Source organism: Micromys minutus (genome assembly GCF_963924665.1).
Source record: "Micromys minutus genome assembly, chromosome: 1".
Taxonomy (NCBI): Eukaryota; Metazoa; Chordata; class Mammalia; order Rodentia; family Muridae; genus Micromys; species Micromys minutus.
In genome coordinates, this window is record NC_137969.1 from 236440191 (window position 1) to 236458303 (window position 18113).

The following is an 18113-nucleotide window of genomic DNA, read 5'->3' on the forward strand; positions in this document are numbered from 1 at the left end:
ATTATAAAAAATGCTTAACTTCTTTCTTTATTTCTTCCTTGGCCATGCTATAGTTTAATAGCACATTAAACCCAGAGGTTTTCTTTTACAATTTTTAAATTATATTTATCTATCTATTATTCATGTGTGTTCTTGCATATCTAGACAGTGCTGAGATTTGAGGATGACTTACAGTAGTCAGTTCTCTGCTTTCATTATGTGGGTTGTAGGAATAAAACTCATGTCCTCATAATGAGTGCTAGGTAGCTCTCAGTGCCAAAGGGTTTATTTTAATATATTTGTTTTCATTTTTATTAATATAAACTCATATAATTTAATTTTGTGTTTTTTTAAGTATTAAATATGTGATGTTTCTGCACTGTGCAAAACAGGGCAGTCTATAATTGTACAAAATCGCTTGTAAAGACTCCGAGACTTTCATTTCTTGAGTAATGAATCAGTGTGCTGTTAAGAATCTGAAATCTGGGAAATATAAGCATTCCTTAGAAATGAAAGTAGAAAATTATGAATAACATTAAGTAAGTGACAGATTCCTATGAAATGGGTTAAATATAATATTTAATTATAAATGGAATCTTGCTTGGATCACCTTCAGTGAATTTGTGTGTGTGTGTGTGTGTGTGTGTGTGTGTGTGTGTGTGTGTGTGTGTGTGTGGTTGTGTGTGTGTGTGTATGTGTGTGTGTGTAAAGAGTGGAGAATTATAATTAAAATTGAAATATTATGAGTAACCAAGGAACAGCAGAGACTGATCAAGGGACTTCTGGTTCCATAGATAGTTTTGTGTTTGAACACTGAAAACCTTGTAACCTTAAGTCTAGTCTCAGGTCAATTCTATTATGGATTCATTTGAATAATGGGGTTTTATTTGTTAAACTTTTTATTATCTCACAATTCAGTATAATAATTTCATTTATATGTTTATATTTCTTTTATATGATATCTATTTGTAACTTACACACCCATTTTTTTTTTACCAAGTGATAGGCACATACTTAATATTCTTGATTTTATGATGATTTTACACACATGATTGACATACAACTAGTAGTAGAGTTTTTTTTCTTTCTTTTTTTTTGCATTCTATTCTTCTCTATTATCTTTCTTTGTACCTAAGAGGGCTAATCTTCAAATTCCTGTATATTTCTCATATCTAATGAACTGGAAATGGATTCTCTCCCAAAGACATGTATGCCAAAGAGTAGGTCTCTAGCCTATTGCATCATTGGCTGATGATAGAACCTCTAAGAAATGGACCTATTGGGATGCCTTAGATAATTGAAACTGTGTGATAAAAGGAGATGATTGAATGATATCGCATTTTTTCTTGTTCTTATTCATCAATAGCTGATCAGCACTGATTCATCCTTCCCTCATGCCTATGATGTGATAGGTTGTCACAAGCACAAATCAATGCAATTTACTATGGACTAAGACCATGACTCAATTTAAAATGTTCCTCTATTTAAATTTAGTTATATGTGATCTTGTAGTCAGTGACTGACATCTGTCTCTCCTGTGGATCTGAAGGTGGCTGAGAAGCATCTAAGGGAGTACTCCACATCCCTAGTCATCAGGGAAGTGCAAATCAAAACAACCCTGAGATTCCACCTTAGACCAGTCAGAATGGCTAAAATCAAACACTCAGATGACAGCAGATGCCGGTTAGGATGTGGAGAAAGAGAAAAACTCTCCACAGTTGGTGGGGTTGTAAGCTGGTACAACCATTCTGGAAATCAGTCTGGCATTTCCTCAGAAAATTGGAAATAGTAATGCCTGAAGACACAGTTATTCCACTTCTGGGCATTTACCCCAAAGATGCTCTAACATACAATAAGGACACATGCACCACAATGTTCATAGCAGCCTTATGTATAATAGCTGGAAGCTGGAAAGAACCCAGTTGTCCTTCAGTAGATGATTGGATACAAAAATTGTGGTATATTTACACAATGGAGTACTACTTAGCTATTAGAAGCAATGACTTTATGAAATTCCTTGGTTAATGCATGCATCTAGAGAATGTCATCCCGAGTGAGGTAATCCAGTCACAAAAGAACAGACATAATATGCAGTCATTGATAATTGGATACTAGCCACAGAAAGCTCTCAATACACCAGAAACAACTCATAGCCCATATGAAACTCAAGAAAAACAAAGGCCAAAATGTGAAAGCTTCAGTCCTTCTGAAGAAAAAAATAAGTGTATAGCACCCTCTAAGAATGTAGTATTCCTGGACCTTAAATCATTAATAAACCAAATAGCTAAGAATATAGCCTTGTGGCAATTTTTGGTTTTTAAAAATCATTATGTTTAATCTATACACACCATTAAAACTCTGACAGTTTCCATGTTATGTTCTGTTCTACAAGTACTTTATGCTTATGGTAACTAATAGACTTCAATGAATACTATCAAACCTCTAAAAGAATTAAGTATATTCATATATTGTCATGCCAAAATGCCTTAAAAATTTGACATGTCTCTCTCTTTTTTAAAATAAAACTGAAAGAGAAAAAAATAATTATATCATTTAATTTGTTACTATATTTGAAATCTAGCTAATTCAACTAAAATTATAAACTTCAATGTACCTATTCAAGCCTACAAAAACTTTTGTTAAGGCCAACTGATACCGTCTTGCTATTGCCTTTTTAACATGTCTTTCTTAGAGGCTCATCTATTCCTATTTTTTACCTTATTTTGTACCTGAGTATGATTTTCCTGTTTTTGTTCATCTACCTGCCCTGTGTCTGTTTCACTAGGGAGGAATTTTTCATCATTCAAAAATCATCTAAAAGTTTAGAGAATACAAATAATAAGTAAATAGCTTTATGCAAAAATTCATCACAGGTATGGTATTTGGAAATATACACTGTTAAACAGAATAAAGAAGTAGCTGAATTCAACGTTTAACATTATGATTAGGGAATGATCAAAATTGAACTTCTGGATTAAAGGGAAAGCGCATGCAAATATTTGCTACAGAAGATTTAGTAAACCTGAAGCATGGTTTATCTATAATGAAGTCAAATCGATGCTTTTTTTACTATCTGCATCTCAACGTATTCTCTGTGGAACCAGTGCAGATAATCACTCTGAAAATAGGACAGGAAACACTAATTTGCTTCTTATAATCATCTAACTATGAAACGCACTGGTATGCCAAACACATGGGAAGTTGTTTTTCATGCCCAGAACCTGCCAAACACATGGAATAATTTGCAAAATCACATTTGGTAGTGCTGTGTGGATTTAAAAAAATATTCCATGTGCAGTAACTCCTCTGATATATAAAACCAACCTGTGTATAAATGTGTATTGAATTCATTGCAGAATCCCTTTTATGTAATGCACTTTTAAACAAGGCCATTCTTTTCCTAAACATTTTTCACATGAGAAACAGCATGTGTTAGTTCCCTGAGCATAGGTGATACCTGCTGTATTTATTATTTAGGTAATTTTGGGAAAAGGTATCAAAATTTTATGAGTGTATAAACGTTTCCAGAATCCATTACCTATAGTTACACTTTAAGCAGTCTTGTTCCTTTCTGTGGTGCTACTGTTTCTCTAATTTATACCCAGTGAATGCATTTCCTTTATTTTCATGGATTAAACTAACTCTCATAACACTGACTCCTCATGTCTGCCATGGAGCCACATTTTGCTGGAAACTGCTGCCCAGTTCTGAATTGAATATTCCATACACACATGCATCAAAGTACACATACACTACAATCTCCCTCCCTTTTTCATCATAAAGTTGAAAGTCAAGACACAACTTTGAGGGTTTTTATTATGTGATTTCATGACATATAAGAACAGACCACATGGAGAACAGAAAGAAGGCATGTGGAAAAGAGAACACAGATATTTTTGACATCAAAGAAAATGGTAAGGTATAAATAAGTCACTCTCGCCATCAGTTTCGTTTATTTATTACATTTAAAAGGTGGCCAGGAATATTAAATATAAGTGAAGGAACTGTTCCCTGTTGCAAGTACTCAAGTATGCTTGACAGAGAACATGGTGTGCTTGAGCTTTTGTTGTTACAGTTCTATTTTCCAGTAGAGGCATACTTGTTCAAACAATTCCAATAATATATATGTGTGTATACATACATACATACATACATACACACATATACATATGCATATGCATTTACATGCACATATACATATATACATATACATAACATATACATATATACTTAAATTTGGTTGAGTATTCTAAATAGTAAAGTGTGAGACTTATCATACTATTCAAACGCTGCTATTGTATTTCATTAAAAAATACAATTAATTTATTTTAATAGATGCTTCATTTCTGAGAGTTGGTTATTGTGTGTGATATTGCACCTACTATCTGTCATAAGAACATATGAAATCATACACCCCAATTCCCACAATCTCTGGCAATATATTATTTTTTAAATTTCCTTGGGTATTCATTTATATATAAGCTGGGATACTCTGTTTAAAAATGAGATATGTAAATTGTTGAATATTAAAATTTTCTTCTTCGCTCAGTGGTTAAGAAACTTGGAACACACATACCCACCAACACACACACACACATACACACACACACACACACACACACACATACACACTACACACACACACACACACACACACACACTACACACACACACACAGACACACAGACACACACACACACACACACACACACACACACACACACACACCTCTTTTTATTGTCTTTATAGAATATAGAGACCATGAGGGCATTAAGCGTATAACATTCATGAAATGAATGTTGATGTTTTGGATATTTTAACCACTGTTGAGATAAAACACATCGCATAAGCAGACTTAAAAAGTAAATGATTTTGTCAAGTCTTGAGTGTACAGTTTATAGTGCCAAGAATTCAGCAGTGGCTTGTTACAGGTATTCAAATGGTATATTCAGTCAGACATAGATAAACACTTTTCCTTTTTTATTCTTTTCTGGATCATGGACCATATGCTGCTGCCACTCACATTTAAACTAGTTTTTCTTGCCTCAACTGTGTCTACAGTATCCCTCATGGTATAGAGTCATTGATTCTAGATCTTGTCAAGAGGTAAGTATATTAGGTGTCACAACTAAAAATGCTGTAGTATTCTCTCCAGTGATGGGAAAAGTATCAATAATCTCCTATCTGTACATTTAACTTATATCTGAGATTTCCCTGAATATCTTTTTTTTTTTTTTTAATTCTGCATCAGCATCCATGGGAAATTAGTTCTGTGGTCCAGTATCTTTCCCATTTTGTTATTCATCAAACTGTTCTGGATGCCGTTTTATTTCTGTCTTTCCTTCAAGCAATTTTTAGCACCAGCTTCTTTTTGTAAAACAAAGTTACAATGAAATGACAGCTTCCCTAGAAGCCATTTAAGTGACTTCCTACACTCGGGTTTATTTGTTCTCTTTAGAAAAATCAGAGAACCCAAAGCAGGGGCTAGATCTGACAGGATGCTGAGTTAAACTCATGTTTTAGCAAGAATCATGCTGTTTCAAATCCTTATGCACATAGAAGCATAGATTGTATCAGAGGAAGGAAATTGATGAGATAGTTTTATATCATTTGTTAAAAATATATTAATGTTGCTCTAAAGGTACTCTCTGGCAATATAGTAGAGATGGTGGCTATTGTGTTGAACAACTTGGCGGGGGGATAACAATTTGTTGAGTTGACGCTGATGTTTTCAATAAGAGATGGGTCAGCTAATTGTTGAACAATGGGACGTTAATGTATGTGTAGAACTGATTAGAGTTGAGAATGAAGACTAGATGAATAATGTCAAAGTTTCGTCCTTTTCCATGGGATGGATCTCAAGGTTGGCAGGTCACTGTTTGGCCATTTCCTCTATCATTATATTTGTCCCTGAACATCTTGTAGGCAGAATGAATTTTGGATAAAGGGTTTTGTGGATAAGATGGTGCCCTTATATCACCACAGGGAGTCCTGTCTGGCTACAGGAAGTGGCTACTTCAGACTCTATACTGCCTACTGCTAGGATTCTCAGCTAGAGTCACCCCCATAGACTCTCTGGAGTTTCCCGCCCCCCCCCCACCCCTCTCCAAGATCTTTTCAAAGTTCCAGAGATGCCCTCATTCCCTGTTCTCTCTATATATGATGTCTCTGTCCTGTTCCCTCACTACCTCCTCTCTGTCATGCACACCCTTCCCTCCATCCACCATCTTTTTTTTTTTTTCTATTTTATCAAATAGGATTTAAGCAACCTCCCTTGTGCCCTCCTCATTATTTATATTTACTTGGGTCATTCATTTGTTAACAACATTTATTTTATTTTTCACTTTTATCAAGTCTAAACAACCTGCATCTGTACCTATGATAGTTAATAAATTACCACTAAGTTGTGTTTATGCGAATAAAGTATTTGCCAATAGATAATAAATTGACTTTGTTAGGATATTTTATGCTGGTGAAAAAATAACAATTGAATCAGAACAACTGTGAAAATATATGAGGTATTTAAATGGTTTAAAGGTAAGCCTGCACATGCTTCAGTTGATTGGCATTAACAGCTCAGTCACCTGTATTTTATTTTATGCTTCTTCATGAAAGGTACATCATTTCACTTATCTCCTGCTTCATAAATATTATATAACCATGATTAAGACAAGGCTAGGAGGTAAGTCATATTCATGTATTGTACGTAAAAGATTTCTAAACTCCAGTTATTTAAATAATACAAACATCACAAAACTGGACAATATAAAATGTAAGAGTGAAACAATTCATGTTGTGCACTTGATATTTAACAATATCAAGAAACAGTGCTCTCTCCTTCCCCTTTGTCTATCCTGTATTCATCTCTAATTCCTACCAACTAAATACTAGATGGATATGAACATTTTCTTCAATTCTGAAGCTATGCCAATCTAAATACAATATTGCCTTTACTTTCTTAACAACTCAAATTCCATTATGAAAGTAGCAATTTGCCTAAATACCTGAGCATCTGGAAGCCTGTCTTTTATTTACAATTTGCCTAGCGGAAAAATCATTAAGAATTTATAGAAAATGCCAGCTAGGTTTTCAAGATAGAATGTAAGTTATGGTTCAGAAACACCATTTAGCTGAAGTGCAATTTTATGCAATCAAATCTCTGCAGTAAATATATCGGCAAATTATTTAGACACTTCCACAGAGTTAGGACCATGGCCAAGAATGTAAGATGGAAGGAAACTTGGGCTTTCAGAGGAGACTGCTTCTTTCTCCCTAGAACATAGGCAGTATGACTCTGGAAGACCCAATTGTACACTAGACCCTGGGGTTATAGAGTGTAAGCATGCTTCTTAAAAATATTACTAATAGCTATATATACAGAGAGAGAGAGAGAGAGAGAGAGAGAGAGAGAGAGAGAGAGAGAGGGAGAGGGAGAGAGAGAGAGAGAGATTTTTTATTTGGCTTTGTATTATGAACAAAGAACTGTACTAGCATTTCTTGACTCATCTCATCTCTTTATTTGGACACAATGTCATAACTTCATTTTGTTGAATTGTCTATGTCAATTCTGAATCTAATTTTTTAATTTCTAATGTAAAATTTGTTGCAGAATTTGCCATATTTCTAGTCATCTTAGCCTTCAACTACCCAGACTGCTTTGATCTTTGCGAAACGTTTGTTTCTTATTTTTGTTAGAATCCATTATTTAGGGCATTTGACACATATTTCTTATGTCTCTGTTTTATTTCCTATAAATGCATAATCATGCATTCCCTTTCTTGTCTGAAAGGAGGCGCTATTCTTCCCCCATCTAAAGTTATCCTTTACTATGCGAGCATCTGCTTGCTGCAGTCTCCCCTTTTGGTTTTGTAAGCTTGCACTGTCTTTTGATACAGAATAATTCATTGTTTTTGCATATGTTTTTAAAAGCTCTGGTAAATAAACCCAGTGGACTTGATTTCTCACTGTCCCATTCCTATACTTTATCACATTTACTTTTGCCAAAGTAATTGATCTTTGAAGAGAGGTGGCAATGCCACCTATACCCCCAATTATATTTAATAGAAATAAATGCTTCTTTCGTGGAGTCATTTTAGAAATATATTGAACATAAAATTCAACTTATGGTAGTTACACTTGCATGGGCTCTAACAAACGTTTTCTCAGCTCGATAAAAGGAATATACTTTGCAGGAAAACTCATATGTACTTTATCTTGTATTCACTAACAGAAAGAGTAGAATGTCATACATACACTTAGCACTCAATATGTTTAATTTTTTTTATTTTTAACACTTAGTCTTCAAAGTGTTTTCATTTATTTAAATTTTTTAATCCATTTTATTTTTAGAATACATTTGAGTTCACCAAAAATTTGACTAGATTATACAGCGTTCTGAATGTTCCCATCTGCCTTTGGCTTATACTGAGCCCACCTCTCCCTACACAGGGCCTCTGCCCCAACATCTTCTTCCAATGATAGCACTTTTGTACTACAAATGCTATCATATCACTGGGAATTCATAGAGTATATGAAATATTATAAATTAAGTGAAGATTTGGACAAATAAAACTTGTTTTTGCCTCTCCTATAGAAAAGATACGGAACCTTTTCACAGCCCTATATTTTACTGACTGATCTGCCATATCCGTGGTTTCTGGCAGACATCAGTTATTTTTATTGTATCTATATTTTCACATATTTCAGAAGTTTTCTTGCTGAAATTTCATATTCCAGCTTCCTTCACCTATCTTTATTCACCGAGTTATCATATAGTTACATGACTAATGAGGTTTTATTCTTGTTGTTTTAGTTTAGTTTTTTGTTGTTGTTGTTCTGTAACTAAATAAAACTTTACTACTAAATTTTCCAGAAATTATCTAACCATTTACTCACTTAGAAAAATTAGTTTCAGTATCTCTAAATCATTTACAAATCTTAGTGAATCTACCATAAATATCTATATGAATTCTTTTTATTTACCATGGTCAACACTGAAAATTATACTTTATTCCCTGTGTGGTAAATATGTTTAATTTGGTAAGAACAGATAAACTCATAAAGTGAAAATACCATTCTAAGTGCCCACCATTAGGTAACCAAAGGTTCTGTTCACTGTATCTTTTCTAGCATGCAGTATTATAGTTGTTCAGTGTTAACCATTCATTAAAATGTGCATAATAGTAATTCATTGATTATTTAATGAGCATTTTGATTACATTTGATAAGGAAAATAATTTTGTGCACTAATACAGCATATGTAAATTTCCTTTAACTGACTTTTAAACTAGCTCCTCTATCTTATATTTGTAAAACTTTAAAATTTTCACTGTGTGGGAGAAGGATCATTATTAGTTATACTTTTAATTTATTGTGTCAAATTACCACACAGATGCAACTTAAGGACAGAAGAAGAAGGAAGTTTTGGCTCTCAGTTTGATAGTACACTCCATCTTCACAGTAGCACTTAAGTAATTTTCTCTGTTTTTCATTCAGTTCAAAATCTCAGTCACAAAATGGTGTTATTCATGTCCAGGATCAGTTTTTTTCTTGGTTCAATCTCTCTATAAATGCCCTCTGTATTCAAATCAAGTTTGTGGTTTCCAAATGTGTCCAAACCCAGCCATTCTAGAAACAAAGGTGAGTCAACTCAGCTCCATCCATTTCTGAGTTGATGCACAAACCTATCACTTAAAATCATAATGGTCTTCTCCTAACACTGGGTCTCACATATATCTCAAAATATAGTTAGTAAAGATCTTGAAGTCTCGCTATGATTTCACAGCATTAAGTGTTCAAAAGTTTAACACATTTTCTATGTATCAAGAGAATTTCTTAACTGCCCCTATAGAAATAAAATGATTCCCTATATAATGGAATCAAGTAAATGTCCAAGGAGGCATGGGGGAAGAGCACAACTAAAAGTCATTCTGACAAACACCATATTCAGATGTTCTTTGTCAGAATTTGGGACTTTCATGAGTCTTAATCTGCTCTCAAATGGGGTCCAAAATCTTTGTGTACCTGCACCCCCAAGTTATTATCCTACAAAAACTGTAGCTTCTCAGTTTGGCAGGCACCACTGCATGTCTACAACTTACTTTGGCAGATATTTTATTCTCAGGGCATCTACAGGTTCTTGTGAACCCCAGTACAATTCCCTTTTATTTTCACACATTTGCACCTTCACAGGTTGGACATGAATATTTAAGGCTTCCTTGCAAGGAATCCAACCCTTTCACTCACTGCCTTACCCCATTGTCTTAAGGTATCCTTGATTCAAACATCTTTAATATCTCTAAAGTCAGGAGGGTTTAGATGATGCTACCAAGACTACTGCCAGCTTAGAATGTAGTCAGATTTAATTCTATTGCTGTAGTACAGAAAATTAAGAAAATGCATTTTCTAATAGCTAATCTCAAGCAGGGAAACCTTTTTAGTGACAACCTTAGTTTAAGTACCCCCTCTTTTTTTTTTTCTAAAATCAATTTTTCTTTTCTCAAGTACATTCAGTGTATAAGATCTTATTATCAGGACAGTTTTTCTAAGGTCTCAGTGAAGTATTTTAGAATTCTCTTTATGGGTCTGATTTTTTTTTCTTAATTGCAGCTTCCTTCTCTGAGCCCAGGTTTAAGCTTTGTCACACTCCTATCTCAAGAAAACTTCATCGTTTTCAGATCACTGAATATCTTAGTGAGAGCAGCAGACGGTAACCATGCTGCAGCTCAGGTGTTTACTCTCTCAGAGAAATCAAAAAGGAAGTTCTCCATTACTTTTTTTTTTAGTCTTTTGTTATTCTATATTTTGAAATTCTTAGATTTTTAAAAGTAGGTTGTCAACTTTTATAGAGTCAAATACATCATTGAACTGATTTTTGTTTTATTCCTTTGCTGTTAAATATAAAAATATTCATCTTTAGATTTAAAGAAACCCAGAAATTTGCATATACTTTCCTTCTAGAATTGTAATGATTATAAATTTACACAATGTTATGATCTTTTCTAATGAAAATTTCATTTACCAATTCCAAAATATTTAAGGTTTTTCTACATATGTATGGTAACTCTAATCTGTTAAAAAAACAATTCAAACTCATATATCTTATGTATATGTGGATGTTTGTGAAATATATGTCTCTTCTTCCCTCCCTTCATCCCTCCTTCTATCCCTCCCTCCCTGTCTCCCTCTCTACCTCTCTCCCCTGTGTATGTGTGTGTGTGTGTGTGTGTGTGTGTGTTTACTGTTGGATTTGAAAGAGAATATAGATGTATTTTCAAAGGGTGTTTTCAAATTTAGAACCAGTGTCAGGTTTTTTAGAGGTATCTTTAAGAGCTCCACTTTTATAGATATAAATAACTGTTTATCTCTACAAGATATAGGTGGTCCTGATTTGAGAATGAGGACACACTGACTTTATTGCTGTAACTAACTCTCTCTGCTAATTTAGAGTAATCATCTGCTTCCTTGTGTATAAAATTACATTAATTAAATCTGAGTTACATACCTATTGAGCCAATAGACATTTACCACAATAATGTAAACATACCACAAAAATATAAGGTGTCAAATCCATCGTTTATGTTTCAGTATCTACAAAACAGGTAACAGTTTATTCTGAAGTTCACTTATATTTATTGAATAATGATGAGTTCAGATTGATAACTTTTAACAGTAAAGAATAATATGTAATAAAATTGTATTTACCCAAAGTAAATGTATAATATTTACATAGTATTTATTTATAACTTAAACTATTTAATTTTAATTAGCAGCAGATGTATAAAGGATTATGAGATCAAATAAAAACAAATTGATATTACTGTGGAGTTCCTACCTTATAGAAGATGCCCTGAATGGAAAAATTGCCTGGAAAATGCTTAAATATAGAATACACTTTCATTGGGATACTTATACTTATGTTATAATAAAATACAGAATTTTATGTTACAGAAAACTTTATGGTTCACAACAATTCATTAAATAGAGTGTACCAAAGTTAAGATTTTACTTTGTTCAGGGGAAGACTTGAGAGCCTCTGGAGAAAGTCTTGCTTCTCCTGGTGGATCAGGTGTGCAGCGTCTTCTGTTGAAGGAAATAGTGAGCAGCAGTTTGTTTTGCTTCGGTTTCTGCTTGCTTGTTTTGTATTTGAGAAGGTTTTGATAAAATAGATCAAAACATAAATGTGGCGGCCATTTGCATAGGGGGAACCAAGGAGCGACATGACTGTGAAGACCAAGCAGAGAATAACTAATGTTTATAAGTGGTAATGTACAGTGCTTGATTAAGCAGTTTTCTTGATAAAAGTATACATATGTTATCACTTGTGCCTCAATTACTGTTTCTCTGCTTGAAATGATGATTTTGGTGCATGAACTGTCTCTGCAAATTACCAAGAGCTAGTTAGAGAAAGTCAGCATGAAAACACATGCACCTCAACACAGCACTGAAGTATCATGACAGCAATAAGCTACAAAGAGAAAGAAGCTAATTGCTCCAAGATGTCTGACGGAGGCTTTAAAATCTAAGGATGACTTGATGAGGTAGAGGTGGCAGGAAGAGTGTATTCTGAGAGCTCTCTAGATATGAGGAAATCACTGTGACCAAATTTGTATAAATACTCTCAGAAAGGGAGGAATGCAAAACTCATTTTCTCTTTGATGTTTTCCCCAGTAGACACAAAGTATAGTTCTCAGAAGCTTCCCTACAGGAGCAAACAGTTATCATGCTGTGTTGACATGTACTATTTTTAACTCTCAGGTAAAGAACATGACTATAGTTTACAGATATATCCAGTAGATTTACTGAATATGCAAATATTCTAATTATGAATATTACAATTTTTATATAACTGAGCCTTACAAATAATATTTAAATAATTCAAGAAAAATATGTCTATCTTATTAAGTCACAATATTAAAAATGGTTTCAAATTATAAATGTAATTTCTTCCTATCAGAATAGCTTATAGTGCAGGAAATTAAAGCATTACTATCTTAGGTGGATACTAGTATACAATAGTACAGAATACAAATTCCAAAATCAGGAATATAATTTAATACTAAAATTATATTTGAACCATAAAGGATGATATAGAGTAGGTCAATGTGTAAAAAACCCTGTATTTTCTTTTTGGTAGAAATATCACAAACCTTGATTGTGTGTCCCAGGAAAGCTAGTCTCTATGTGCTTTTAAAATACATATAAGATGTTACAAAGCTTCATTCTTCTTATGGATATTAATTATAGCTGCTTAGTTAATATCAAACTCATTTTTTTTCTTTAGCCAGCTGGTTCACCAAAGGCTGAAAAAGAAAACTTCTTCCCTTATAACTGTCTCTTTGGATACATACATGGATTTCTAACTACCAATTAATGTAGTAAACCTTGCCAAACCTGATTTTTTTCTGTTGCAAGTATGAATGACTGGATATCAGGTTTCTTTTCCTAAAAGTTAAAAAAAGATGGCATAATTTTCCATCAGTAAAGAACTGGATCAGAAATTGAAAAATAATCTCTACTCAAACTGTGCCCAACTACTAGAGAGACACATGTTTCCCCATGAAGAAAAAGTTCATCCACACAAATCAAGTGCAGCCCATTTTCCATTTGAAATGTATGTATTCTATGGGCAAGGAAGAAGGCAGGAAGGAACTTTAAGAAATAAAAGAGACTCTGGAGGCTCATGCCCAAAGAAGTTTTCAATCACACTTTAAAACTAAGTGTCTCAAATCAGGGTTTAATTTACAGTTTAAGATTTAATAACACAGTCATTTCATGTTAATTGAACAGCAATGGATCATTTACCAACGTGTTTAATGAGGTGTAACAACTATTGCATATAAAACATACCGACATTATTATTACACTGCCATTAAACTTCAATAAATCTGTTTGAATAATTATTGGTATTTAAGTGCTATAAAATTGCTAACATAGCTAGGTATACCGACTCATATTTAATAAAAGAGGAATTTTATTGTAAGGATGATTAAATTCCCAGGTTCTTATTCCTATTTTTGTTTGATGAACAAATCTTCTTTAGAAGAGTTTAAAGTTTCCACCTCACTGGATGAATGAAAGGGCAGAATTCATCCCTTGGTAAAAGAAGCCATTCTTGTCATTGTTCTGAAACTATAAGCCTTCTTTAAAAGCATAGCTTTATTTCAGTGAATTAAAACTAGAAGAAGAATCTCTATCCTATTTGTTTGACTTGAAGATCATAAATACTTACATCAAATCTGCTCTTTCCTCTTGCAGAACATTGGAGATTTTCTGCCAGTGACTATGACCTTATCCAAGGTGCAGCACTGAAACATCCTATGTTGTGAAGACATTTTGTTACTAGTAAGGTTCAAGGTGCCTTATGACCAAAATGATCAAGGCTTGTGAACTGTGTTTGGAGGGTGAATTACTAGGCTGCCATATAGAAGGTATGATTCTCTGAAACTTAACTCTGAGTAAAACAGTAATTATAATGTTGATGATCTATAGAAAAGAACCATCTTAAATGCATGTGAGTGAATAGACTTCAAGAGAAGTTAGACAAGGCTCTGGAAGGTGGAACTGCATGGAAGATTTAGCATTGACTTGAAAAACTGGCATTCACACCAGCTCATTTAAAAAAAAATATTATTTGAGTTGTCTTTCTCTCTGAAAATTTTAATGTTATATTCGAGATTATAATTTAATTACAGAGTTTCTCCCAACCCTTCCACCATTGAAACAGTCCCATATAACACTTAGAGTTTTCATCAACCTCCTAATTTTTTTCCGTTGATTTACATTTCATGCATATAGGTACAAATACATGCATATATAGTCTGACCTATCACCTACTTATTCTATATAATGTCACTTCCATATATGTTTTTATGGGCTAACCTTTTGATATTCAATAAATAATCATGTTTTTTTTCCTTGGGAAGAACACTTCTCAGACTACCCATTTTCCTCACGTGATTAGTGTAGTATCTGTTATACTTGAGTGATCTAATTGTGCTTCCCATGGATAAATGGAATGGGGTAGAATTTTATGTAAAGTCTACCAGACAAGTGTGGTTTTGACATTCTGAAGAAGGGAGCCAGTGAGCTAAATGGTAAACAAATATAAATTCAATTATAACTTAGGATTTTAATTATTTTTCCCTTTAATGTATTCTAGGTAAGTATTGTAGTATCACTGTTTACAGGGCCCATGCTTTACAATAGAGAGTTAGGAGCTGTTTCTCTTACATAACTGTATTTCACTTACCAGCGGCCTATCATTTCTACCTCTCATAAGTGTTGGATATTTTTTCCTCATGACATGTCAACAAACATGCATTCAATCAAGATAGGGAATGAAAACAGATGAATGAAATGAATCTAACCAAGCCTGATGTGGTGAGTCTAGTTTATTGGTACCTTTTGTAGGAGCATGAGTGACTCTAAGGCAGCTAAATCATCAAGAAACCTGCCACATAATGAGTAATGACTCGTGAAAGCCACATTTCTGGGCTTACATGGCAGATGTGCAGGAAGCTTGAGAGCAGAGGCCTTGCTCAACAGCAATTGTTGATTTCCTTGCAAAGAGACATTGTAGATACTGCAACATTCTGAGTTTCAATTCCTGTAAGTTTCTTGAGTCCTCTGAGCCTATTATTATGAACTTTGAGTCAATATTAGACACTTGAGTAACATGTATATGTTCATAAAGGGAGATCGCAATATGGTGCTAGGGTCACTAAGTAAATTAAGAATGATGCATGTTAGAGAAGTATATCTTACACATTTCCCCATGCCATTTTTACTTTGTACACTTCTTTATTTCATCCTTGCTTTCAATCAAAAGCAAAATTCCTCTAAAAGTTATTAACATATAAACTATTATATAAAATATATATTATAAATTATTATTGGAGAGTAACTAGGAAGAGATGGATCTACACCTAAGCAATATTTATATTGACTATCTGTCCAATATTCAAATATTGATTTATCATTTATCAGAAATTAAACAGTTATGTTTCATGAAGCTGGTTAATACCTGCTTTTGAAGAATAAAACCGGGTGGGAGACATAGTAGCACCATGCTTGTGTAGCAGGCTTGAGGTCCTAGTTTCAATCACTAAAATACACAGGTCCTGAGTAATGAGATATTCCAAGTTCTAGGAAAGTTGTCTAGGAATGTAAGTCATTCTACTCAGACATGTCAATGTTAGAAATTCTTAGACAAGAGACAGGATTGGAATAAAGCATATGTTTTAAGGAGGCAGATGCCACCCCATCCACAGTAAAGTCAGTAATGTTTTGACACACTCAAATACATAGCTACAAGCACCAGAATCATTGCAGGCAAAGAGGAGAAAAAGAATTTGTATATTTCTCATATGGTAAAATGTTCATTCTTTTTTTTTTGCAAAAGTTATATTTTATGTGTCATAACATTTGTATACTTAACAGGATGAAATAACTTTGATTTCAATTATGGGATAACATTTTTTGGATTTTGATGTGTCTTCTGTTTTTTTTTTTTTTTTTTTTTTTGTTTGTTTCTGTTTTTTTGTTTTTTTGTTTTTTGTTTTTTGGATCAGAGTCCAGTGTCTCTCATCTAGTCAATTAGAAAATGCTCTATGAACAACAAAACAGGCATATACACATCTCTTTTAAGTACAAGCATATCATGATTCCTAACATATGTTATCTGAACTGATGCTTCCCAGAGGAGGCTGATGTGGACATGGTATCAGAGAGGGCATCCTGGTCCAGTGAGCATTCACTTTGAGGAACCACTTTGCTCTCAGAATTTTGAATGGCAGGTAACATTTAGAAAGGGAAAGGCAAACAACAAGAGCTTGACTTGAGAAGATTTCTATTCCCATGTGCGAGAAAACCAAAGAAATGAGTGACACTGCAGGGGGTAGCAGATGGAAGTTCAGTTCCTGAGGGAAAGTTCCAGTTAAAACTGCTAAAGGTGTGGTTGACCATCATGCCCACTAGTGTTAGATAAACTTGCTATGAGTTAAAAATCATTAAATACTTTCCAACTAAGATTGAGTGGGCAGAATCTTGTACAAGTTATTTTTACATTATTTTTTTTTTCTGAGTAATTACGAGGAGTGAACCTTTTTTTATCTGAACAATGCAAACTTACTCAGTATTCATGTGTCTGTGGGTGGTAGATAAGTATACCACTGTGCCTAACTTGGAGTTTAGATTGAAGGGAGACTATATCCTAGAGAGCAGAGGAACCAATGTACAAATGCTAATTAGGATCTGAGCAATGATGATTGCATACATTGGACTGAACTTTCAACCTTTACAATTTTAACATTGGGACAACAATGACAACTTATCTATATAAAATATGTTGCTAGTTAAAAACTGGATCAGATTTTAAGCAGCAAAGAAAAACTAAGCAAGAATCAGTAAGTAGATGAAAAATTAAAATCTAAACAATGTGTCATAAAATGAATAAATTATAGTTAGCAAGTAAATACATTATTGACCATTAAAGGAAAAAAATAATACTTGATATGATTTAAAGTAAATGTGACTTTCAACTTCAGACAACAATATTATATGGCTACTGGTTCATGATTTATAGGGAAATATTTGCCCAATTCTTAGTTCATGAATAAATGTAAGAACCCACAGTGGAAAAGTAGTTAAAGTAATCCCAACTTATTTGACAATAAAATACAGGGAGCAGTCAGAAATTTGATGTATTTAAGAACATATCAAATCATGGCAAAGGATGAATAAAGAAATTAAACACTGGATTTCCCATAAGATTGCAAGGAGATTTTGATGAAGTAAAATAAAACACTGACATCCAGAAATCAGGTCTTTTACTATTCATGGTATTTTGGGTAGTTTCATGCCAACTTGATTCAGGTCATGGAAAACAGAGAAAGTGCCCCTATAAGATATGGATGTAAAAATACCTGCAGAGTTATTTACTTAATTAGTTATTGTTGTGGGTGAGACTATACTATTGTGGGTGATACCACCCTTTAACTGATGATGTTGGGTTCTACAACACTTTGCAGATTGTGCTAACTATAAGGAGCAAGACCATAAACAGGAATGGCCTCTGCATTAACTGCTTCTTCCAGATTTCTGTGAAGCTTGAATGTCTGCCTTGACTTCCTTCA